Source organism: Rhea pennata, chromosome 3 (assembly GCF_028389875.1).
Source record: "Rhea pennata isolate bPtePen1 chromosome 3, bPtePen1.pri, whole genome shotgun sequence".
Lineage (NCBI taxonomy): Eukaryota > Metazoa > Chordata > Aves > Rheiformes > Rheidae > Rhea > Rhea pennata.
The window spans coordinates 53,230,353-53,257,914 of NC_084665.1; the positions used below are offsets into that span (position 1 = coordinate 53,230,353).

General features: G+C 39.2%; 1 protein-coding gene across 1 annotated transcript in view; it reads left to right on the plus strand.

Moving 5' to 3' along the window:
* PRKN (parkin RBR E3 ubiquitin protein ligase) overlaps positions 1 to 27,562 on the plus strand; it is an 887,769-nt gene that overhangs the window by 386,220 nt on the left and 473,987 nt on the right. The window contains exon 3 of the mRNA XM_062573703.1: positions 15,186 to 15,304. The gene's annotated coding sequence lies outside the window, so the exon portion shown is untranslated. The remainder of the gene's footprint in view (positions 1 to 15,185; positions 15,305 to 27,562) is intronic.

The window sequence follows — 27,562 nt, forward strand, 5'->3', positions numbered from 1 at the left end:
CTTGCTCTTCACACCTCCACTCCACATGGGGCTCTATGCTTTATGGCTTTCCTAACCCTAACCCTAACCCTAACCCTAATGCTAAAACCCTCATGGTCATAGGCCACCAGAGCCATTGCTGTGTTCAATGGGGAAAATATCCTGGGAGCTATATTGCTGCAGCCTCACATTTCCTTTGCCTTGCTCTTCACACCTTCACTCCACATGGGGATCTATGCTTTATGGCTTTCCTAACCCTAACCCTAACCCTAACCCTAACCCTAATGCTATAACCCAGCATGGCCATAGGCCACCAGGACCATTGCTGTGTTCGAAGGGGAAAATATCCTGGGAGCAATATTGCTGCAGCCTGACATTTCCTTTGCCTTGCTCTTCACACCTCCAGTCCACATGGGGCTCTATGCTTTATGGCTTTCCTAACCCTAACCCTAACCCTAACCCTAACGCTAAAACCCTCATGGTCATAGTCCACCAGAGCCATTGCTATGTTCAATGGGGAAAGTATCCTGGGAGCAATGTTACTGTAGCCTCACATCTCCTCTGTCTTGCTCTTCACACCTCCACTCCACATGTTCTCTATGCTTTATGGCTCTCCTAACCCTAACCCTAACCCTAACCCTAATGCTATAACCCAGCATGGCCATAGGCCACCAGGACCATTGCTGTGTTCGAAGGGGAAAATATCCTGGGAGCAATATTGCTGCAGCCTGACATTTCCTCTGCCTTGCTCTTCACACCTCCACTCCACATGGGGCTCTATGCTTTATGGCTTTCCTAACCCTAACCCTAACCCTAACGCTAATGCTAAAGCCGAGCATGCCCATAGTCCACCAGAGCCATTGCTGTGTTCGAAGGGGAAAATATCCTGGGAGCAATATTGCTGCAGCCTGACATTTCCTTTGCCTTGCTCTTCACACCTCCACTCCACATGGGGCTCTATGCTTTATGGCTCTCCTAACCCTAACCCTAACCCTAACCCTAACCCTAACCCTAATGCTATAACCCAGGATGGCCATAGGCCACCAGGACCATTGCTGTATTCAATGGGGAAAATATCCTGGGAGCAATATTGCTGCAGCCTGACATTTCCTTTGCCTTGCTCTTCACACCTCCACTCCACATGGGTCTCTATGCTTTATGGCTTTCCTAACCCTAACCCTAACCCTGATGTTATAACCCAGGATGGCCATAGGCCACCAGAGCCATTGCTGTGTTCGAAGGGGAAAATATCCTGGGAGCAATATTGCTGCAGCCTGACATTTCCTTTGCCTTGCTCTTCACACCTCCACTCCACATGGGTCTCTATGCTTTATGGCTTTCCTAACCCTAACCCTAACCCTAATGCTAAAGCCGAGCATGCCCATAGTCCACCAGAGCCATTGCTGTGTTCGAAGGGGAAAATATCCTGGGAGCAATATTGCTGCAGCCTCACATTTCCTTTGCCTTGCTCTTCACACCTCCACTCCACATGGGGCTCTATGCTTTATGGCTCTCCTAACCCTAACCCTATCCCTAACCCTAACCCTATCCCTAATGCTATAACCCAGGATGTCCATAGGCCACCAGGACCATTGCTGTATTCAATGGGGAAAATATCCTGGGAGCAATATTGCTGCAGCCTGACATTTCCTTTGCCTTGCTCTTCACACCTCCACTCCACATGGGGCTCTATGCTTTATGGCTTTCCTAACCCTAACCCTAACCTTACTGCTAAAACTCAGCATGCAAATAGTCCACCAGAGCCATTGCTGTGTTCGAAGGGGAAAATATCCTGGGAGCAATATTGCTGCAGCGTGACATTTCCTTTGCCTTGCTCTTCACACCTCCACTCCACATGGGGCTCTATGCTTTATGGCTTTCCTAACCCTAACCCTAACCCTAATGCTAAAACCCAGCATTCCCATAGTCCACCAGAGCCATTGCTGTGTTTGAAGGGGAAAATATCCTGGGAGCAATATTGCTACAGCCTGACATTTCCTTTGCCTTGCTCTTCACACCTCCACTCCACATGGGGCTCTATGCTTTATGGCTTTCCTAACCCTAACCCTAACCCTAACCCTAATGCTAAAACCCTCATGGTCATAGGCCACCAGAGCCATTGCTGTGTTCAATGGGGAAAATATCCTGGGAGCTATATTGCTGCAGCCTCACATTTCCTTTGCCTTGCTCTTCACACCTTCACTCCACATGGGGATCTATGCTTTATGGCTTTCCTAACCCTAACCCTAACCCTAACCCTAACCCTAATGCTATAACCCAGCATGGCCATAGGCCACCAGGACCATTGCTGTGTTCGAAGGGGAAAATATCCTGGGAGCAATATTGCTGCAGCCTGACATTTCCTTTGCCTTGCTCTTCACACCTCCAGTCCACATGGGGCTCTATGCTTTATGGCTTTCCTAACCCTAACCCTAACCCTAACCCTAACGCTAAAACCCTCATGGTCATAGTCCACCAGAGCCATTGCTATGTTCAATGGGGAAAGTATCCTGGGAGCAATGTTACTGTAGCCTCACATCTCCTCTGTCTTGCTCTTCACACCTCCACTCCACATGTTCTCTATGCTTTATGGCTCTCCTAACCCTAACCCTAACCCTAACCCTAATGCTATAACCCAGCATGGCCATAGGCCACCAGGACCATTGCTGTGTTCGAAGGGGAAAATATCCTGGGAGCAATATTGCTGCAGCCTGACATTTCCTCTGCCTTGCTCTTCACACCTCCACTCCACATGGGGCTCTATGCTTTATGGCTTTCCTAACCCTAACCCTAACCCTAACCCTAATGCTAAAACGCTTATGGTCATAGTCCACCAGAGCCATTGCTGTGTTTGAAGGGGAAAATATCCTGGGAGCTATATTGCTGCAGCCTCACATTTCCTTTGCCTTGCTCTTCACACCTTCACTCCACATGGGGATCTATGCTTTATGGCTTTCCTAACCCTAACCCTAACCCTAAACCTACTGCTAATACCCAGCATGCAAATAGTCCACCAGAGCCATTGCTGTGTTTGAAGGGGAAAATATCCTGGGAGCAATATTGCTGCAGCCTGACATTTCCTCTGCCTTGCTCTTCACACCTCCACTCCACATGGGGCTCTATGCTTTATGGCTTTCCTAACCCTAACCCTAACCCTAACCCTAACCCTAATGCTAAAGCCGAGCATGCCCATAGTCCACCAGAGCCATTGCTGTGTTCGAAGGGGAATATATCCTGGGAGCAATATTGCTGCAGCCTGACATTTCCTCTGCCTTGCTCTTCACACCTCCACTCCACATGGGGCTCTACGCTTTATGGCTTTCCTAGCCCTAACCGTAACCCTAACCCTAACCCTAGCTGTAAGTGACATACCCAGCATGGCTGTAGAGCACCAGAGCCATTGCTGTTTTCAATCGGTAAAATATCCTGGGAGCAGTATTTCTGCAACCTCTGATTTCCTTTACCCTCCTCTTCACAGCCCCACTCCGCATGGGCTCTACAATTTACCTCTTTCGTAACCCTAACCCTAATGCTAAATCCGAGCATGGCCGTAGACTTCTAGGGCTAGTTCTGTCTTCAGTGGTGAAAGTGTGCTGGGAGCAATATTGATGCAGCCTTGCATTTCCTTTGCCTTGCTCTTCATACTGCCGCTGTACATGTGGCTGTATGAAAAAGTAAAAATAGAATAGATACATGAAGCTACTGGAGAGCGTCCAGCATAGGGCTACGAAGGTTATCAGAGGGCTGGAGCATCTGCCATATGAGGAACGGCTGTAATAGCTGGGCTTCTTCAGCCTGGGGAAGAGAAGACTCAGGGGGGATCTTATCAATATGTAGAAGTACCTGAATGGAGGGTGTCAGTGGGATGGGGACAAACTCTTTTCAGTTTTCCCGTGTGACAGGACAAGAGGCAATGGGCAGCAATTGTAGTACAGGCAGTTCCACCTGAACATGAGGGGGAATTTCTTCCCTGTGAGAGTGATGGAGCACTGGGACAGGTTTCCCAGAGAGGTCGTGGAGTCTCCTTCTCCAGAGATCTTCAAGGCCCGCGTGGATTTAACCCTGTCTAACATGCTCTAGGTGACCCTGCAGAACGTGGAGGTTGGACTAGATGATCTCCAGATGTCCCTTCCAACCTGACTGATTCTATGATTCTGTGATATTTTCTTCATTGAAGATAGCTTTAGAGATTTGCAATGTGAATATCTGCATCTAGTTGTCCTAAATCCCCACAAGAGAGAGAAACAGGCCATTTTAAGGCTCAATTTATCTGATATATTTATATTATATCTTTTGTATCTACTTTAGGATAAATTGAATCAGGTCATAAAAGCTCACATTTTTCTCAATAGAATATAGCATGACCAGCTTAGATGAATCTGACTGTCAAATAAATGCCATTCTCACAGGGTAAATTGGATAGGCATCATAAAGAAGAATAGTACTCATCATCAGATAGGAAGTTTTATATATGTTTGCATCAGCAATATGGCAGGGGAGAAGGCTATGTGCTATTTGCCTGTGAAATCTTTGCAGACAGAGATGAACAGTTAAATAACTGAAAGTTTGAAGTGGAACATATAAGTTTTACTTTTGGAAAGAGAATGGAATCTTATAATTATCTCATATTGTTTAAATGCAGAAGTGCAAACTCACTTAAACTTTTTACTTAGCTTTGTGTGGACACTTTCATTACTTTGAGACTACTGGGCTTATACTGTAGACATTTTTTCTATTGTATTAAACGAAACAAAGTTCTTAAAGTGAGGACAGCTGGAATAATACATTTTCACTTCTATCCGTGTATTTTTCATGACATGTGTGCAAATTAATAAAATGATCTGAGAAGTCTCTGACATTCAGTAAACTTTTTACAAATCAAAACTAGTGTAAATATTATGGAATCTTAAACCATGTTAGCTTTATGAAGTTTTCAGTCTGTTGAAAGACTTCTGTAGCTGTGGTCTCTATTAAATAGCTGAGTTAAAGGAAAGAATCAGTAATCATTTTCACCTGTAAGAAAATGCAGTTCAAATGAAAACAGTAGGTTTTCTCCTAATATCTCTATTCAGATTTTATTCACTTATGCAGCCTTATGGGCAATAATGGGTGTTCTGACTGGTTAGAGATTTCATGATCAGGTCTGTAGTTATTATAGCTAATTTTTTTTTTTTTTTTTTTTTTTTTTTTTTTTTTTTTAGAAAAAAAATTGAAATAATTAATCTGTGCTATCACTAACCTATAGAAAGTTCCCACAACAGGTTCATCATTAGTGAGGCAGGAAAAATGAGCTCCTAAGGAACCTAAAAATCTAAATGGCGAGACACAGAACACTTGGATACACAGGGAAATCTACTTCATAACATCTTTTATTTCTCATTTTGTATAAAAATAGTAAAGTAAGAGGGAAATTTTAATACTTCTGCAGTGGGATATTTGTGAGGAAATTAGCTTTGAAGAGGGATTAGGAAAGAGAGGGTCTTTCATTGGGATGAGAAGAGAATTCAAAATGTAGATCATGAATGAGTAGCCTTTTGCACTCACATCTTCATTAATTTTTTTGGCTTGTAAAAACTTCATAAATAAATGAATTTTATAGAGAAAACCACCATACATTTACTAAGACTTTAGCTTTTTGTAAATGGTTTTGCTGATACTTGAAAGTTAAAACTGCAAAATAGGGGCTCTTTTCTCATTTCTTGCTAAACATTTTATACATCACCAAAGAGCATACTTTGTACATTCATATACATATATATGTATTATTCACATATGTGTATGTAAATATATATTCATATGTAGTAGTCATTCTCAATAAAAAAAAATCTCACTGGGAAAACCAAGTTACAGGAGCTACAAAGTTCCATCTGGCAAAATTACATGCTATGTCTCTCAGTTTAGAAATAAAAAAGCCTGTAATGAACAGCCAGGGAAGTGGAGGAGGGAAAGGGGTAAGTGGATGGCTTGTCATTGTTTTATTTCTTTCCTGTTTTCCAGAAATATTGGTTAATGTGGATATAACTGTTATATTTATACAGTTGTAACTATTTTATTCTCTATTATGCAATGAGAAAATTATTTTGAACCTCATTTTTACGGAACAGCTGGTTGATAAAGAGACTTCTAATGAAATATAGGGAACAATTCAAGGGCAAGACTTGTGCACTTGATCTAGGGATATAGTTGAAAGTCTACTTCCCACTGCTCTTTGGGAAGTTGAGTAATAATTATTGGGGTTAGAATAGATAGTAAATGAAGTCAGCATATCAAGATAAGCTTTCTGCACCTATAAGTAAAACCTGTAAGATGATAGAATCACAGAATAAAAACATAGCTCAGATTGGAAGAGATCTACAGAGTTAATCTCATCCAACTTCCTACTCAAAGCATGGTCAGCTATGAGTGAGATCAGACCAGGCATTTCAGAGCTTTATCTAGAATGATCTTGAAAACTTCCAAGCACAGAGACTGCACAACCCCTCTGGGCAAGCTGTTCCCTTGCCAGACTTTTTTCAGGGTGCAAAAGTTTCTCCTTATCTCTGCACCTCTTTTATTTTAATTTTTGTCCATTATCTCTCATCCTCCCACACTGTACCACTGTGAAGAGTCTGGCTCTGCCTGGGCTGGGACTGCTGTTTGGTGTGTCCAAAGCCATTCCTTCCTCAGGATGAACAAGGCCAGCTCCTTCAGCCTCTCCTCACAGGGAATTTGCTGCATTCTCAGCCAACTTGGTGGTCCTTGGCTGAACTTTCTTCAGTTGTCAATGCTTTTCTTGTCCTGGAGGGGCCAAAACTGGACACAGTATTTTAGATACGACTTAATGAGCACTGAATAGAAGGAATAATCACTTCCCTTGATCTATTCCTGCTCATACCACCTAGGATGCCGTTGGCCTTCTCTGCTGCCAGAGCACACTGCTCATGGAATTACGCTCAGCTTGGAGTCTGCCCAGACCCCCAGGTCAGCAGAGCTGCTCACCAGGCAGCCAGTCTGTAGCCTAAACCTTTGCAAGGGTTGATTGCTTCTCAGATTCAGGACTTTTCATTTGTACTTGTTGAATTTCATAAGGTTTCAGTTGGCCCATTCTTCTAGCCTGTCTTGGCCCCTTTGAATAGCAACCCTACCTTTGAGCATATTGACTGGTCTCTCAATTTGATGTCATTGGAAACTTCAGCTTATCCATTGATATCCACTGATGTCTTGGCTTCCACTTGTGGCCAACTGCTATTTTGTCTCTTGGTGTGAGTTTTGGGGGAGGCAGAGTTCTCTGTGCATGCTGATGTTTTAGTTAAAGATTATGGAAAGAGGCTTATAGTGTTCCAGCTGGGTGAAAGACCTAGTAGATGATATGTGCTTGTTCACTAGCACATGCTGTTCCTGGGCAATAGTAGAATCTGCCTTACCTGTACTGGCTGATACTGAAATGGATTTTTGATTGGATAACAATCTAAAAAGGGAAAAGAAATACTGAAACGGGATCTTCACTCATTCAGTAGCTAAGTAGTCAAGCTGTTAAAGAAGGAAAACAGAGGTACAAGTTGAGTTTCATGCTGGTTTTCAGAGCCAAGGCCTGGCCCCTGTTACATACGTATTGTTTAAAAGTCACTGGAGATTTTGGAGATATAAAATGATGAATAAACTGTTCTTGAAAGTGGAACAAGGGATGCATCTATTTATGAAACCAACTCCTAATTTAAACTAGGGAAATTCCATTTCAGACTTTTGATATTCAGGTCTGGATAGCTTACTGTATACTTCCTTAAAACTAAATCGGAAGAAATAGATGGTCTGATGTAATAATCTGCATTATGGCTTATTTCCTTCTTCATTTCTTCTCCATATCCAAGATCTAGATCAACAAATACTTAACACAGAAAATACAGTAGAGAGAAAAGAAGAATATTAATGGTTACCAATGTGAACGCATAAAACCTGTCATCATAGTATCTTGGATCATTAAACTGTTATCTGTCAGTATACAGAGGCAGATCAAATAATTATTGAAGTTAGTGAAGAGCCCTTCATTTATTTAGGTGGGCTTTGTTTCTGCAGGGGAGTTGCAGTAATGTCAGTCATTAATCACAAGCCTACTTGTTAGAACATGCCGGTATCGTGTTACTCTTTTGGGACGTTGTGTTTGGGCCATCTTTATCTGTGTTCAGAGAGAACTTGCAAGCAGAATATGTATAGATAGTAGAAGTAAAAGCAATTATTTCTTGGATGAAACTCACAAAAGATATTTAAGATTTATCAAGGTAGGCTAAGCATTAGTATTCTCACCACTGCTGATAAGACAGCACAAGAGTCTTTGCTGGCCAGGCAGGCGTCAGTCAGGAGGGGAAGCTGGCTTCCACTGCTCCCTAGATTAAATCCTTGGTCTTCCAAAATTGCCATCTGTTGACACTGACATATTGATGATACCAGTGACCTGATTAAGACATGGCCAACTGTTGACTGTTAACCTGCTCTTTTTTCCCTTTGGGATGTTACGGTTTTCCGCTTTGGTATTTTCCCCCTTGAATCCTTGTGCTAATGACCCCATCTCAGCAATCATTTCTCTTTCTGCCATTTTACCTTTCTTATCCTTGTACAAACTTTTTCATCGCTCTTTCACCTTAATGATTTTCTTATAAAGCCTGAGCCAAGGTTTTGCTGGTAGACCATGTCAGAACTAGGCCTTAAATAAATTTTTGAACACAGATTGCTAAACCCTGGGTGGGGATGGTGCGGGGAGAAGCTCTCAGAGGAGCTTATAAAGTTACAATGCTTAGGAGCCTCTGTGCCTCCTGGTATTTCCACATGCTCCAGAATTTTTCCCTTGATCTTGCTGTAATCCCCCTGCTCTAGTACTGCCGTCAGACAGACTTCTGATAACTCCTAGTAGAAAGTGATTAAGCTTCTCCATCAATTGTAAGCTTCACTTGAGTGATGATACTGGTAGAAAAAGTAGCAATCAGCACTCTGACACCATGTTGATTACATAGCATTCATTATGATTCTAGTTGCAAATTATTTCTCTTGTATTTAAGGAGATATTAAATGTCTTACATCAGTGCATTCAGCACAATCTGTACTTGAGAAAAATTCTAATTATTATTATTGTTATCTTGACTTATCACTCATTGCTAGATGACAGGCATGCTCTCCCCCAGCACTGAGGGATATTAAACATCATCATTTAGCCCCACCTCTGATGAGATACTTTGAGCCAATCAGTTTACATAGGGCTTCAGCTTAGGTTTTTGGTGGAATTATTGCTGGATATTAGAAATGAGATGTGATGAAGTTAGGTTATTATGCACTGATACCTTACCTTTTCTGCCACGCTGTTTGATGGCTAGTATGGAAGGATAATAAAAATAGAAATAACTTCTGTTCCAACACTTATAGCATGATCCAAGAATGTAATTTGTCCCATTACCAAAGCTATCTTAGTAGGTTAGTTAATGCATACTTCTGCTTTAACTTCTGGAAGCTCTTGGTACCTTCAATTGCTGTTCATGATCACTTAGTTTCTTGCTTTATGGTTTACTGCATTTTTTGTTAGGACTGTCACTTCTAGATATAGCTTACAGTTAAAAAGAAACTCAAGCAACTCAGACTTATTTTCTGCTTTGTACCACATGGAGAATTTTAAACTTGCTTCCTTATGACACCTCAATATAATGGCATTCTTTCTAACTAAGTATCTTCCCTAATGGCTGAAATTTCAGAACTGCAAAAATAACTTCTAGAACTCATAGGAAATACATGCTATATAGGAAGAATGGGTGTGAGGGAATGAGGAAATATGGTGATGTTTTTAAAAAGTAATTGAAAAGCCTAGGAGAAGCTTAATTTTAGTTTCTGAAACTATTAGAACAAATAATCTAACTGTCTGCAAGCATCTGGAAGAAACCAAGGACAACCATAACAACCACCCTGAGTTCATCAGAAAACAGATCATGTTGAATTGTGGAAAGAAGAAAGCAACAGATTTCACTTATTCACATTTGTAAGATTTTTGACAGTTTAGCATGATACTGTCATTAGCAAACTGAGAGCCCTGATATAGATAAAAATACAACTGGATTGCTATGATTGTCTACTAATTTGTAGAAGGAGAGTAGTTATTAGTAGTTCACCGTCAAAATGGAGAGATATATTGAATGGGTCTGTGTACATCAAATATTAATCAATATTCTCATTAATGACCTAGATGATGGAATAGACAGTTACTAAATCTGCAGGCATCACCAGGCTAGGAGGGATTGCCAGTAAACCGGAGGGCAGCCTGGAATGCAAAATGATCATGACAAATTGGAAGTGTGGTGTGGAATAAACCACCATGCTACTCAGCAGGAGCGAGCCCAAAGAACTGCACTTGTCTGGCAGTAGTCAGACACACAAATACAGAATGGGTTACAACAGACAAGGCTTTGGAGGTTCTTTGTAGGTCAGACTGAACAGGAACCAAAAATGTTATACCCATCAGGTTAAGGAAAATGTTATACAGGAATATGTAAACAGAGGTTTGACCTGTAAGATGCCTTAAAAACTGCTGTGACCAGCAGGAGAAAGACTTCAGCTAGAATTTAGATCAAGTTTGGGAGCTGCACTTAAAGAGAAGTCCAAGAAAAATGTTTTGAACTGAGAGTATTAGCAAGACAAGAATGCCTGTATTGGAGTTGACCACCCCCAAGGAAGACAAAACCAATATAAAATTGTGCTACAAAGAGAAAGAAAACAAACTTTTCCATATCTAAGGTGTTAAGTAGAGAAAGTAATGTTTTAACTTTATTTTTTAATAGAAAACTGAAGCTGACAGAAATATCTTTTTGACAGTAAAGATACTGAAGTGCTAGAACAGATCACCGCAAGGAGGAGGTTGTACATTTCCTGGGACTCCAGAAAGGAGGCAGTTGCTTACTTTCCCTGAGAGGCTCAGTCCCATAAGCATGCTCACAGTGTGCAAAGGGCAAGAATGATAGGCCGGTGTTTCCAGGCAGTTGATCGTAAAATGATTTTTGCTATGCTGAAACAAGTTACGAGAAGAATTTACCAATGCAAATGGAAATGATTCATTTGGCCGCTAATTGAATAAACTGATTTTTTTTTTCTGTATTTCTAATTCAGATTTATCTGAAGCTTGATGTATTGGAGATGACTTCTTGAAAAGCCAGTTTATGTTCATGTGCTGAGAAATGCTTTTATATCTATGAGAACTCAGGTTTATAAGGTCATCCACCTGGTGGTGCTGATCTCAGTTTATGGAAAATTAAATTAAAAGATTTCTCAACAAAATGACTCAGCCTTGTTGCACCATCTTTAGGGATAAGGATCATGTAACAGTAGCAACTTGGATAAATGACTTTTCAAAAGACATGTTGGCATAATAACAGGCATGGGGAAGCTGGAAAAGAGTGGCTGTCCAGACCAACATATGAATGACTGACAGTCAAATGTGACTGTTATGGTACCCTTGCCAGGCACATAAATATGTAGAATATGGACATGAAAATTAAGACTGCAGAAAACAATAATTGCAGACTTTGATTCTTTCCTTCCATCCCCCCAATGTATATAACTATAAAATAGTCTGGTAGTTATGATTTAATTTATTTATGGTGTTAATGCTCACCTTCAGTATCAGAAACAGCACTTAAAAAAGGATGTCCATTTTTTTTGGGGGGGGGGGGAATTTGCTGTGTCTGCACATTCTTGCTGAGTACCGCTGTTATAAAATATTAATGGAAAATTTTATGAATACCTATAGACCATGATTGAATGAGGAAAGTTGAGGTTGTAAGGTTGATGCTGCAGCAATTTTAGTGATTACAGGCATGGTGCCATAATTGCAATTGTTATTAATACTGCTATGTCAAAGCTGGTGCTTAGAGCAGGTTTCTTTGTCCTTGTTTCATTCAGTTCCCCTCTGAAAAGGGAGTCAAGGGGATACAGGCTCAGTCAAGGGTCATGCTGAGATTCCCACTGACATTAACACATCCGTGAAGAGTCTAGTGCTGGGCTTCAGTGTGGCACGGGATGGCATTTGCACATTTAACTGTTGTCAGTCTCCCCTATCCTGGTGATGCTACTTAGGACATGCACCTAATTGTGTAAGTGCACCTTGTAACACTGGTATCAACCTACCTGCATAAAATGGACAGACTGCTGAAAATCTCCATTTGTTCCTTTCCCCTTAAAATCAGAGTGCTCTCCCTGTAGCGCTCTGCCCCTCCAGAAGCCTTGCTGTGGGAGACATTTCCAAAGTTGTTCTGGATCTCTGCATCAATTTGTGTTGCTTAACTTCTCCAACAAAATATATTATAAATTTATTTTATTTCTTCTTGTGTTTCAAATTTGTGCATTGGGGATGTGTTTAGGGGGTACTTTTTGTATTCATGAGAAAGGAGGAGGAGAAAAGGGAAAATGATTTAAAAAAATTGGGCTAATTTAGTTTTCAGAAGGAGTAAATATCAAGCTAGCATGCAAGATTTATCCTCTACAATAAATCAGCAATATGCTTCATTCTAAGCCTCTCCTATGACTGCTATATTTTACTGCAGTATTCAGTCATGCTGATTTATGCTGTACTATCCTATGAATATTTTGCAGAGTATTATCAATAATATAATTTTATCTTTGGGTCCAGATGGAATGAGCTTAGAACACAAAGCAGGCAGAAAGCATGATTCCTGCTCTAAGTAGTTTACTACTTGAAATAAAGTTGGTATAAAATAGGAGACCCGGACACAAGACATCAGGAGGATTGGATCAAGAAAAGCAACAGCCCAATTAACAAGAATATTTTATTCTATAAGGGCTCATGTACTTAATAACATGGTTCTGCTTGACTGAAAGGATTTCATTAGTCATAGCAGGAATCCATCCAAAGAGTAGGACTGAATGAGGAGAGTGAGTAGTGGCTCAGAGATCTGCTCAGGATGAGTGCTCCTGCACATGAATAGAAGCAGCAGTCTAATTAGGTCTCAAAGCCCATGCAGAAACCAGAGCAAAGGGAGAGGAGTGGGGATATGAAAATAGGTGAAGAGCCCTGGTCTCATCTGCTGTTACAGCTGGTCTTTGTACGGCTAATACTCAGTCAGGAGTAAGTGGCCCTAATGAGCCTGTTTATACTGGGTGGTGTCTTTTAGCAACAGCATTCTTGCTTATTTAAGTCATGAAATAGTTCCTTTGAATTGTGCTAAATTTAATGCTCTTTAAATTTACCATATTTTAGTATATTTTTTTCTCAGTTTTATGCTGATCCTGCCTTGTGGAAGTGCTGAAAGGAAGGGTCTGTCATTTACTGATTTTCTCTTGTCATTTTCAATACCATAGTTTAGATTTTGGTTGTGGTTCTAGTTCAAACTGACTCTGATCCAGAAGTGCCTTTTTTGGTCCTACTGTGATGAGTCTCAAGCAAGATAGGAGTGAATAGGGATCTAGATGCTCAAAATTGTCATACCTGGTTTGACTCACTTCTCAACTTTGTACCACATGTTGAATAGTTCAGCAGACACTTTTTTTTTCTTTATTTGAACCTTATTCATTTCAGATCTATGTTGCAGATTGATTTGAGAAGCGTACCCACAGCTACTTGAGTTGCACTTACTCATATAAAAAGAGTATGATTTTATTTGATGTACTGCAATGTGTATATATGTGAATGGATGGATATGTGCTTATTTTCCACAAAATCTGAATTTAGTTTTGTGTTTTACATTCTTTTGTGGTAATTAATATTTCCCAGGAAAGCTTAATGATAGCATGATGAAGCTCTTGATAGATGAGCTGAGTAAAATTAACAATGGAGAAATCACTGACAACCTCTAGGCACATGGTTTATGTTTCTGTAGGCTTGGAAGAAGTTTGGCATGCTTTTTAGTATGCATTATAAAAATTGTTCTTTCAGCAGTGTAAATGTTCTTTGAAGATATTTACATCTTTTTTCTTAGCTTATATTGTATTTTTTGACAGCAGAGGTCTGTGAAGTTGAGTTTTGAAAACTAACTGCACCTGTTGTCCTGTTAGGACACTGATGAATAAATGTAACATGAAATTGGTAGAGATTAGTAGAGATTTTCGTTAGCAGAAGTCTTGCCCTTATCATTCTGAAGGACATGTAAAAATAAAACAATTCAGTCTTGTTTAAAAATATTATTTGAGTTGACATTTACTGTGGTAATACAATCAAATTTACTTGTACCTTATATTGCTGGAAGATGTGGGAAGAGTAGGAAAATGGAAAAGAAAACAGTAGGAATCTTTTGATCTCTAAGGGATTCCTGTGGATCCTATAAGTTCGCCTTTGTTAATAAGGAAAAGCTCCACAACTGTTCCTCTTGATATTGGAAAAATCTGAGGAAATCTTTATTTTGAGCTCAGCTCGATTTCTGATAATAAGCTTGAATCTCTGAACTAGAGGTGGCTTGCATAGATTAAAACCACCATGCTATGAATCTTCCATTATTCCCTGAGGAATAACAATATTCATCCTAAAAAGTGGTTACTCAAAGCAATAACCAGGATTGCATGTGAAATCAAGTAATTAGCACTGCTCCAGGCTTATACAATTCCCTGCATATCATGTTCTGTTCCATAGTTTCGCAGAACAAAATGTGTTTCATTTCATTTTCCTTGAAAATATACTTGGCCTAATATCTTGGCAGCAGATTGCTAACTTTGCTAGGTTATACAGCTGCCAGCAAGAAAAAAGAAACAGTTTTCAGGCTTCCATGTATAAAACTAAATTTGCTAAAATAAACATTTGTTTCCTTGTTGTATTATCAATCAAACTAATCTTTTAGACTTGGTCCAAGGAATCTGTCATGCAATTTGGACTCAGTAAAACTTGAGGCTAGACAAATTTAGACTAGAAGTAAGGCAAAAAAAATGTGTAATTAATTACATGTTGGGGTAATTAGTCACATACATCACTTACCAAAGTGAGTACCAGTGGGTACTCATCAGTGGCAAGCTCTAACTCAAGATAGGATTTGTTTTCCATGGGTTGCGGTGCAGCTGCAGCTATAGATCAAGAGATAGGAGATCACAGAAAGTGTTAAGCAGGCCAAGCAATATGATGACAATGCTCTCTTCAGGCCTTAAAATTAGTCAATCTATTTTCTTTACATATCACTTACAGAGTCAAATAGAAACTCTTTGTTACAGTTTGTTGCTCATTTTCAATATAAATTGAATACTTATTTTCTTTCTGACAGGTGCTGCTAGTTACAACAGTTTTTATGTTTTTTGCAAAAGTTTCTGCCAAGCTGTGAAACCTGGGAAATTGAGGGTCCGCTGCAGTGTATGTAAACAAGGAACACTGACTTTGGCAAGGGTAAGCAAGTGTTTTCAAGCTTTTGGAATACATAGAAACTATATATATGTACTTCTGACTATCTATTTGCCTGTATGTGCTTATCTATATATGTATGTCTACCTAAATCTTTTCTTGCATTATATAACTGAGAAGACTAATCTAAATGTTTGTGAAAATTTCATTCACTTATCTCTATTATTGCAGCTTACACAATGAAAATATTTGAGGCTACAGCTCCAATCTTGGAAAGACATTCTTAGCTTTATATTTTCTTTTAAGCCTTAACAGCTAACCTGGTACTATGCTTAAGATATGCAACTAAAGTACACGCTTAAGGGTTGGAGCAGTATTTAAAGCTGCAAAGACCTGAACACTTTGTCGTTAATTGTGAACATTATGGAGTGAGACAAGGAGGGATTAAGTGGCTGCGCAGTTGGGAATATTAATCTATCTGGCCCAGCTGCCAAAATGAGTGGGGACATTTCTGCTGGGACAGAAAGTTGGTAGACCTGACAGATTAGGTTTACATCCTGAACCAGGAGTGTTGTTTCACTTGAATATACAATACTGGCAATTGTGTGAGGTTTTGGAGGTTTTATGTTCAAGTCCTCTCACTGGTTGGATTACCAGGGATGAGAGTCCTTCCTCTATAATGGAAGGTTGTCAACCAAGTTTGTTATGCAAGAAGCTGAGTTCTTTCATGGAAGACTGAGTCTTACTGTCCCGTAGATTTTGGAGGGCTTTCTGTCATATATTCAGCATATTTAAGTAAATATATCTTTAACCATGGTTCAGAGTGGCTAATTACACTTTCAGGTTCTTGAAGAAGCCCAGTGCTTCTGTATCTTATACATGATGGCACAGTGAGATCCTTTAAAATCCTGACACCTATATTCTCATTGAATCAGTGAACAATAGAAATGCTTATAAATATCATACTCAAAATACTTAAAAACAAAGCCAACAAAAAATCCCCCCCACAAAAACAAAGCCCCCCAAGCTCTGTATGCTATTCCTGAATTACCTGAGCATTTGTGATTTATTTTGGAAACTTAGAGGTGCATTTTATGGTATTTCAAATAAACAAACCGAAAGGGGTTTTGGTCAATACTTTATAGCAGTATGTAGTACTGTAAGCTGAAGACTCCCACAGAATCTGTGAGACAAGTTGCTTTTCCTGCTTAGGAGAAACTAGTTTATAATTAATTTTTATCTAAAAAGAGAAAGGGCATGGTTTAAAGAACCAAAACCATCTGAGTTCTATTCTGGGCTTTCAAAATGATTCACTGTAATCCGTAAGTTGTTTTAACTAAACTTTGGTTGTGCTTTTAGTGCAAAATTTCAGATAGGATTGTATGAGCATTGAATATAGCAGGATGTTTGTTTTTCATCAGCTTATTCTTTAACTTTGACAAGAAGTATTTAGTATTCCTGAAGCAAAACTTTTCATTTTTTAACTCTTCTGCCTCAGTTTCCTTACTGCTCAATGAAGATTTTGTTGTTTATCTCAAGGAATTATTGGAAAAGCTCTAAATATAAATACACCTGCACTGTTTCCTTCATGATTGTTGTTCTCTATCAACACGTCTGGAAGACCGTTTGCTGGCAAGCTCTTCCCTTCTTTCTAGAGCCCAGCTATCAGCACCAGATAGTAACAAGCTGTGTGAGACCCCAGAATTTAGATCCAGCTAACTGTTTTCTCCCCAAAATTTCATTTGGATGTCAGTGATCAGTATAGGTATGAATCACATATAAATTGATAGAGGAGAAGTTATTTTTCATGTAAAGTTTCTAAAGATTTTTCTATACAGGTTGAAAATAAACATATATAATAGTGTATTCAGATTGAATATAAGCAGCTAGCGCTGCTGAAAGACATAGCTATTTGGTGGCAGAGGGGGTGGCACCTTCTGTGCTGCAATGCCAGCCCAGATCGCATGTCTGTGCCAGGTTCAGCAGCCTCCATAGACCTGCCCCCCTTCAGGGACCCATAACTTTCACACCTGTGATGTGTGAGTGGTTTGCAAGGAGGTTGCAAATAGTATTTGCTTAGTTTTGGACACCTAAAAAAACTCAGCCAAACAAACAAACTAAAAAGCCTCTATTGTCTTCCAAGAATTCCTCCTAACACCACTGTAAAAATACACTTTTTTTTATCTGATTAACTGGAATGTATGTTGGCCTACACTCTTTCGTCAAATATGGGGTAAATAACATAATAAATATACACAAGCTGATAATTTCCATGAAACGAATAGAGTGCATCTGCTGGATTTTTTAATTTCTATTTGTGTATTTTACATAAGATATGAACTGGAAATTAGTAGTAGAAGCATTTGCTAATATTAAAGATTAGTTCCCAACATCACAGCTTTTGGAAAATTTGAAAAAAATCCTTCAGCATAAAATACAAACCGGAAAAGGGGAAAATAATCTCTTGATGTCAAATGATAGATTTTTGTCTATGTCAGTTTTTAAATTATGCTTATGTCTATGATGATAATTTTCATTTAAGGTTTGCATTACTTTTTCCTCCCCCAAACTTGCTCCTCTCAAGCAAATCTGGTCCAGTAGTTTGGGTTGGCAGTACAAAAGGGAAATGTTTGCAATAAGGACACACTTATTATTGTGAATGTGCTGAGCAATGGTAGGTTTCTGTTCTTATAAATATATTCAGTCTACTTCAGTTCCGCATTTATGAAGATTAGGTGAAGAACTGTATATGTGCTTGGCCCTTACGACCGCCTATCCTCCTAGTTTCTCATTCATCTTCCAGGGAGATAGAAAATAATTCCAGCTGGCAAAGCTTGAAATATATACTAGCCTTTTTAATACAGCTGTGGAGTTTTGTTGTGCTTATTTTTCAATACTATGCAAAAACTTCTTTGCCTCAGTGCTAAGCAAAAGTGTTGCTCTGAGTTAGTGCTTGTATCTGCTATGCTTTTTTCAATTTATAGCAGTCTACAGTAAGCAAGTTACGTCAGATTGAAAACATTACTGTCAATCTCTGGCTTCTGCGCACAGTTTAAAAAAAATCTCGTAAAGAAGAACTTAGTATATTACCCCAAACCTTCTTTTGTTTCTGCAATTCCACTTGACTCTGCCAGAGATTGCTAGAAGGCAATTTCTTTACTGGAATTACAGTAATTTTCATTTCATAGAGAATTAGTCAAAGTAAAGTTGACATTGTACTTTGACAAACCATAAGAAAAGACTGCGTGCCACCATACCACAGATTTGTTAGGAAGGCCACAGGGGTTTTTTTCAAGATTTTTTTTTTCTTCCCAGTTCTCAGTAAACTGTGCCTGACCTTTACATGGCAGCACAGCAGAAGTTTCTTAAGAAGCTCTCTTGTGCCATAAGCAGCAAAGTGTCGTGTAAGCCAGCATTTGTTACAGTAATTCTTTTACTGAGATGAAAGTGAATACCTGTGTAAAACCCACACAAAGATTTGGGCAGCCTTAATGTACTCTACAAGCTAATCCTTTTCTCTACCTAAGCTAGAAATGACCAGCCTCATTAAATTGAGCTTTCTCTTTTCATGGTATGTTGACTGACATCTCAAAATTTTACTTACTCATTTAAACAGTCTTATTCTAAAACTGTATTTAACTGTTATGTTTATTTGCATAGCATTCTTTTAATAAATGATACTCAATGTGAGTTTGTGATACTATGTTCCTATGAAATTAAAGAGCTGTCTATTTTTAGTTTTTATCAAAAGCATACATCTAAATATAAAATACATAATTTTGCAGATGACTCCTAGATTGGTGTTCTGTGAGCATTTCATGACCTGATGCTTTATGGGAGATACATATATCAGATTGATTTAATTACAAGAAAACATCAGTCACTGCAAAAGTATCACCTCTCCTTATTTTCACTAATTTATCAAGTATAAAAGCATGTCAGGAAGGACTGGAGTGTGGGAGTCTTACACAGACCACCTAGAAGCCTGCCAGCAACTTTCTCTAAACAGCTTGAAATCTTAGGCATTAGTTTCACTGTTTAATTTCTTTTGTTGCTTTGAATTTTTTAAAAAATATTTATTTCACATGCATACAATATTGCAATTTGTAGCAGTTGCCATAATTCCGATGATATATATTAGGGTTGTATTTTTGTATTTCTGTCTGTAGAAAAAAAGTGATTTAACTGATTATAGCAGTCACATTTAAAATCCTTTTTTTGAATTCTTAGCTGTATAAAGTTATTCACAACTTTTTAATGGAAAGGAAAATGCATTTCTACAAATTAAGGTCTGATTCTGCAAATGGTTATACACCAAGTTGTATGCTTACATTTACTAAATGTGAATATAAGTGGCTCTTTGGTATATTCCTAGTATAGAAGACATTTGATTCAATATCTATTTGTTATAGTACAATCTGCAACCAGGGTAAGAATCTGGATTAAAGCAGGGTAAATGGACTTTCCATATCCGGATTCTGTACTTAGCCCCAGGAGCTTTGCATAACCTTTGCTTTAGTTTTTCTAAGTGTTTTTTATAGTTCAGAAATTACTTCAGCTCTTTCAGACATGATGAGTGACTTTCAGATCTGATGTACTTCACTGCAGCTCTGTTGAAACTTAGTTTGCAGCACTGGTAATGCACAGGGATTTTGTTCAGCATGTCCCCGACTTCATGCTCCAGAGGAGCCTCCTAAATTATTGTTACTTTATGAGCTGTGTCAGCCTGTTTGTTAATCCCGTGGCAGAGCCAGGGAACTGTTCTTTCGTTGTTTGTCATATTATGGATATTATATTCATCTCTTCCTGTTCATCTTAAAACTAACAGAGGTAAATTAGTTGGATTTTGTTTCTCTGGCACCATGAAAATCTTGTCATTTAGGTAGCTTGTCATTTAGTGCAGGCTGTGTAGTACTTTAAAATTCTGGCAGGAAGTAAGCTCTAAAATCTTCTAAGTCCCTTCCAGTGAATGACAAATAACAGGTCATAGATAGTTTAAGTGGTCTTCCTAATAGTTGAAAATGCAGTATTTTGAACTTAGTACTTTCTTATTTTCTAGGAGGATAAAGATCTGTACTATTATCATCTTCTTTATTTGAATTCTTTTTTCCTCACTCCATTTTAGTATACAGAGCTATTTAAATAGGGTATTTTATTTTTAATGAATATAAACTCAACATAGATTCTCAGTAATATAAAATAAAAAGGCAATGACTTTAAGTGCTTTTATTTAATTACTTATTTGCCTTTCCAGAGGTTACTTACAGTCCTGTTATGGTATGTTTTGTTCCTCGAGATAGAGTACTGGCTTTAAAACGCCCCTTTTTTATAGATTGTTGCGAGAGTCCATTCTGCGGTGAACTGTCTCTCACCACTGCTCATTACAGATTACATCTTCTCCTGGAACTCATCATTTCTGCCCTGGCTCGGTGACAGACAGAGAAAGGAGTCTCACTCAGTGCAGAGCAGTGAGGCTGCCTGAAAGACAAAAAGACAGACAGCAGCTCAGAATTTCCCAGCCCTTCCCACTGCTGACCAGTGCTGGGGTAATGTTACCAGCAGGTTATGGAGGAATTAAGACTGCTCTCTTTTTTGGTTATTGTTCTTTTAAACCTGGTGCATTGGCTTTAGTCATGCCTCTTTGGCAGAGTTTTATTTCAGAGCTGTGTCAGAGTCCAATACTGTGACCAAAATATCTTTTAGATTTTCCATGTGTGGAGGGTCTAATGTTTAATATCAGATTTACTTATCTGAAGATATTATGTTACATGGGATTTTTGATTTTGCAGCATGATACAGCAATATCCTGAAATCATAATATACACGTAAGTTACACTTAGTAATTATAGCAAAATACAGCAATTGCAATATGTAGTTCAGTTGCAATCCAAGCATGATCCATAATACCAGTCTCTATAATATGCTCACCTTCATGATGCTGGGCTTCCCCAGTTGTTGGGAAGGAATATATGGGGTGAAACCAACTCAAGCCCATTTCTCTCTTCAAAATTCTCGTTAGGTGTCTGGGTTTTATACAGTGAGTTGGGCTGAGCCACATTACATCTTAGCCAACACAAAACACACACCGTGTTAAAATACTCCTGCTGAAATGCTATGCACAGGAAAGTTATTGTTGTCATGCACGTTGCTTGGCTGAAGTAATAAATGCCAAGCAAGCACTTATTGTTGAGTTCCTGCTATGAATGTGTTAGTACAAATACAGCTTCATTTCTCCTGCCTTGGGCCAGTGAAAGGATCACTCAGAGTAAATTATATATATTAAATATTTGTATAACTTTTGACATAAGTAATGGGTGATTTCTCAGTTATGGACATTAAATTACCATCACGGGTAACGGATGATAATGTTGCTTTGAGAAGACTGGTGCAATTCACACCTCTCAGGGCTCTTTCTCTAGGGTTTCCACAGATTCGGGAAATCTTTCTGCATTAGTTACATTAAGTCAAAATTCTTAGTAATAAGCCTAATTTATTTTAGTGAATCAGAAGTTTTTGAAAGCGAAAGCACATCCTGAGGCACTGATGTGCCGAACAGTTGTGTAGCTCAAGCCTAGCCATGCCAAAATGCGGGAAGGAGCAGGCATGTTCTGAGCCTCTCCCTAGCTGCCGCCGAGGCAAACATAGTGCCCTGAGCTGATGGGGACAGGCCTGCTAAGCATGCAAAAACTGCTTAGACTGCACCAGTCCTACCTAGGGGTCCCAAGTTCCGTCTCACAGTGTTTTGTAAGTGTCACCCATTTCCACACTAAAGTAGATCCATAACCTCTACCTCTTTCATATATATTACATAATATAGGCAGTTTCCCATAGCAGAATCTGTCTTGGAAGGGGATATTTCTCCATCATGGTAAAGTAGAATCTATCACTAATTGCCCTGGCCAAGGAGGCCTATATTTTTTAATATTTTTGACTGTAGTTCCACAAGTGCTGACCTCAGAATGTATTCATGCCACCCGCTCATCCTTATTGCTTGCTCGTTGCTTTCAGTGACTTGGACTACGGCACCAGCATTAAGTAAATCTAGTGCTGGGCTGATATTCCTTCTTGTATTCTGAATCCAGAATTACTGGTGAGACATGGGATCTGCAAGTCTGATTCTGCCATCCCTTAACTAGTGTCTTCACTGCTTTTAGTAACTTGAATATCAGAATAAGAAACTAATGCCTGCATTTCTACCTCTAAGACTGTTTTCTTTGTTAGCTCTGTAATAGTATCTTTCTTTAAAGATGTATCTCTATTGTGTTTCTTCCTGGGAAATCCTGTTATTCACAGTGATTGTATTAACCTGCATAGAGGATAGCAAAGGGAGTCACTGTATTATACTGATATTCTGGGGCTCTGCGTATGGTCCTGTCCCCATATGATTAGCAATTGGGGGGTTAGGTTTAGCTCAGTTGGTTAGAGCATGGTGCTAATAATGCCAAGTTTGTGGGTTTGATCCCCGTACAGGCCACTCATTTGAGGGTTGGACGAGATGATCTCTAGAGATCCCTTCCAACCTTACCATTTCTGTGATGCTATGAATTGCTTTAACAAACAACATGCTCACAGCCTCAGTCTATGCAGTAAGATTTTTCTTCTGATCAATCAGAGTCATCGGGTCCTCCAAATTTGTTACAGTCTGCTTTTAAGTATTATTGCAAAGTTTGTCGTAATATCTGGCTGGAAAAGCTATATGCAGTATTTTTCTTCTAGAAATTTTCAGATGAGACTTGATTCTTGTTCTTCCCTGATAAAAACTCACTAAAAGAGCCAAAGCAAAAGAGTTCTTAAAAATCTTAAAAAATTTTATTGCTGTAGAAGGAAGACAAGGGCTGCTTTCCGAGGATCCGCTTTTACCTCCTCACATAGTGACAAATGGCGGGATTAAGAAACAAGTGCGTTGTGTTGCACAGCAGTGCCGGGTGCTGCTCAGAATCCAGCAGCACCTTGGGAAGGTTGCTCCGACAAATGCTCGTGGGGCCTATTTGAGATATTGTGGCACATATTGTAGGATTGAGAAAGCTGAACATTGAGATGCTGCAAAAGTATTTTAAAAATATTTTATTCTTTCTTCTTTCTTTGGCTCTGAGTGTCGCACTAAACCCTTTGAAGCACAGTCTCAAATTCGCACCTCCCTTACATCATGTCACTTCTGTTAAGGCTGACCTCCAAAGTGCTATGCTCCATCTGAGCAGAATTGCTGAAGTCAAAGACTTTCGGTATAATTTTATTCAGGCTTTTGGCTACCTCTTTTATTTCTTTTTTCAATATCCCGTATTTATTAACTTAAGATGGATTGCACTGCATAGGACATTGGTTGTTCTTAATTTATGTATAAATAGTCAGTGAACACAAATGTATACTTGATTTACCAAGAAAATTATTCCATCTGTTCCAAAAGACAGCAACGACAATTCTTAGATGTAAAATAAACTTTGCAAAGAAATGGTTTTGCCTCTGGGTTGGAAAAATAACATAAAGTGTTTTGTTCCATTTTAATGGGTAAGAGAGTATATTCCAATTTCTAATTTATTAGCTAAAATGATATGATAAAGAAGCACTGACATGTCTATGCATGATCTATATAGTATTTGGCAATTTATTGTAGTATGTCATTTCAGTGAGATTACATGTTATAAATATCTTAAAATCTGGAAAGATACCAGTTACTTGAAAGAGGGAAAAATGATCTCAGTGCTATGTGACACTTCAAGACATACCATGAAATAAAACTGCACTTACTGAGGAGTCTGAAGTGGATTTCTATAGCCTAGGTGAAAACTGTAACAAATGCAAACAATTTCCTACTTTACTTTTAGATTACATTTTCCCCTGAGTTCCCCTGAGAAGAAAATGTCTTGTCAACCCTGCTAGCCAGGAAAGATCACTGTGTCCCTAGAACATACGTGGTGGTGTGTTCAGTGTATCCTGTCTTTGCTGTTTCTGATACCACTGGAAGTCTAACTAGAAAAAAATACTAAGAATAAAACTTGCTTTTCCTAAAATGCTTGTTGCTTTTGAGTTACTTGTGTGTAAAAATTCACATTCTCTAAATTGTAACTTGATAAGGATCCTTTGACACAAGGACTCTGTATTAAGCATCTCCTACTCCACCTGAAATCACCACAAATTGGGAGTACTCAGAAAATTATGGCATGGCACTGTAAGTACATGCAGATCAAATGGTGGACTCTCTCTGTTTCATCTTTTTAGTACTATTCAAAGTTAAAGCAATTCATCATTTGTCTCAAAGGTAAATTAAACATCTGTAATTAGATGTTAGTCTTGTCTTTTTCATGTATAAGATACTTATTACTGACCTCACCCAACTATGCCTAGATTTTAGATGATCATCCAGCTGTGATAGGTCTTGTGTTCCTGCTCTTCATGTTTTTTATTTTTCTGTTCAGATGCATGCCCCTTTAAAAAAGAGGGGGGCATAGTCGTAGACAGGTTTAGTAAGCTTTATTCAGTTTTAATTTGGGCTGTTCTTAGCCTCTTCTAGCTGAAAGGAGGTAAAACAAATGATTTTCAGTAACAACTGGTGGATGTATCTCTGTATTTTAAATGTTAAAGTCATATCTACCATGTCCAAGTTGATGTCCTAAGCTGTGTAGATGACACCTCCTCTTCCTATATATGCCTTTCTTTCATGTGAATGTATATATATATTTTACACAGTAAGACCATAATGTGGTGTGGATGACTTGCTGGAATTTATTACAGTACAAAAAATAACTTGGACTTTGATAGTGTTTTTCTTTTCTTCTTTTTTTTTCTTTAATATGGCAGCTGCCACTGAGATTCTGATGTCCCAGTGCCTTAATTTGCTTTTTTTATTAAAGTACAGCCAAACTTCTGTCTTACCGATATTATTCCTTAGATAGTTGTGGATACAAAGAGATTGTGCTCACACTACACTATTTCAACATTTTTTCGTAATGATAGATATTAAACAATTCTAAGGGTTCAGTAATTTTTCCTAATTTTTAAGATATTGGAGTATCTGATGCACCAGCTGGCTCAGAAAGAAAAAATAACTATTGTTGCTTAACATATTGTAGTAGCAGAAATAGCAAGGAATAAAAAACTTTCTCAAATGTGTAGCTTCATTCCTGTTAAGAAGCTGATATAATTTTTAAATTAGGATTATTGATATTATCATATATTGATATTGTTAATTAAGGTAATTCTTTTAACTAAGAACTGGTTAAAATAATTGTTTATCTCTCAATGAACTATAAACAGGTGTCTATTTTAGCTTGTTGTGGAAGCAAAACCTACCAACTTATATATTTATGCCTCGTGTCAAGGGTTTTTTTGCTTGTTTTGGACAGAAATAGTTACTAAGAAAGGTTGAGGGTACTTGAGCCTAATTTAAATAAAAACCTTTGACTTGTGTAACTAAGAAATGAACTGGTTTTAAGTTATATTAATTATACTCCTTTGGGTAGGGTTTTGATCTAAAGGTATACAAGTCTAACTTGATACACCTTCACTCAGAGCTTCATTAACATAAACGTTCTTTAACATGGTATAACCACAACGATAATAGCTATATTGATTTTAACGGTATTAGTAGAGCTGTGCAGTGTTCTAATGATGATTTCCCCCAATGCTCAGGGATTTTTTTCTAATGCACAAATAGGTTCTTAGGGACATGGCAGGATGACCAGTTAATAATCACACTTGAATTGCTAGAATTCTTTTGATTTTTTTTTTCATTGCAAGCAGCTGGGCAAAACAGGACATCCCTGTTTCCCCATAAATTGTTGTATGTTTAAAGCTTGCTCCTTATATGAAAAAATGACCATTTGAGTTCTGTGGCATATCTTGGATACAGATTATTTATTTATTTATTTATTTATTTATTTATTAAGCTATTGCAAATCATAGAATCAGGAAGGTTGGAAGGGACCTCTGGAGATCATCTAGTCCAACCTCCCTGCTCATGCAGGGTCACCTAGGGCATGTTAGACAGGGTTGCATCCAGGCGGGCCTTGAAGATCTCCAGAGAAGGAGACTCCACGACCTCTCTGGGAAACCTGTGCCCATGTCACTCTCACAGGGAAGAAATTCCCCCTCACGGTCAGGTGGAACTGCCTGTGCTTCAATTTCTGGCCATTGCCTCTTGTCCTGCCACACGGGACAACTGGAAAGAGTTTGTCCCTGTCCCCCTGACACTCTCCCTTCAGGTACTTATACACATTGATAAGATCCCCCCCTGAGTCTTCTCTTCCCCAGGCTGAAGAGGCCCAGCTCTCGCAGCCGTTCCTCATAGGGCAGATGCTGCAGCCCTCTGATCGTCTTTGTAGCCCTATGCTGGACTCTGTCCAGTAGCTCCATGTCTCTCTTGTACTGGGAAGCCCAGAACTGGACACAGGGCTCGAGATGAGGCCTCCCCAGGGCTGAGTAGAGGGGCAGGATCACCTCCCTCGACCTGCTGGCAACAGTCTTGCCAGTGCACCTCAGGAGACCATTGGCCTTCTTGGCCACAAGGGCACATTGCAGGCTCATGGTCAACCTGTCATCCACCAGCATTCCCAGGTCCTTCTCTGCAGAGCTGCTCTCCAGAAGGTCAGCCCCCAGCTTGTAATGGTGCCTAGGGTTATTTTTCCCTAGGTGCAGGACCCTGAACTTGCCCTTGTTGAACCTCATGAGGTTCCTCTCCACCCAGCTCTCCAGCTTGTCCAGGTCTCTCTGAATGGCAGCACAGCCCTCGGTTGTGTCAGCCACTCCTCCCAGCTTGGTATCATCAGCAAACTTGCTGAGGAGGCACTCCGTCCCCTCATCCAGGTCACTGATGAAGAAGTTGAACAGGATGGGACCCAGTACTAAGCCCTGGGGGACGCCACTAGCTACAAGCCTCCAACTGGACTCCGCGCCACTGATGACAACCGTCTGAGCTCTGCCTTTGAGCCAGTTCTCAATCCGCCTCACTGTCCACTCATCTAACCCACACTTCCTGAGCTTCTCTAGGAGGATTTTACGGGAGACAGTGTCAAAAGCCTTGCTGAAGTAAAGGTGCACAATGTCCACTGCTCTCCCCTCATCTGCGCAGTCAGTCATTCCGTCGTAGAAAGCTATCAGATTGGTTAAGCAGGATTTCCCCTTGGTGAATCCATGCTGGCTACTCCTGATCACCTTCTTTTCCTCCATATACTTGGAAATAGTTATATGTAAATACCTTGATTATATTAGCAGGCTATTTTCTGTTTTTCATTATACAAATATAAATTTAATAAATTTAATGTTAAGTCCTGTAAATTTTCTAAATATAGCTAGGCCATGAGAATTTTA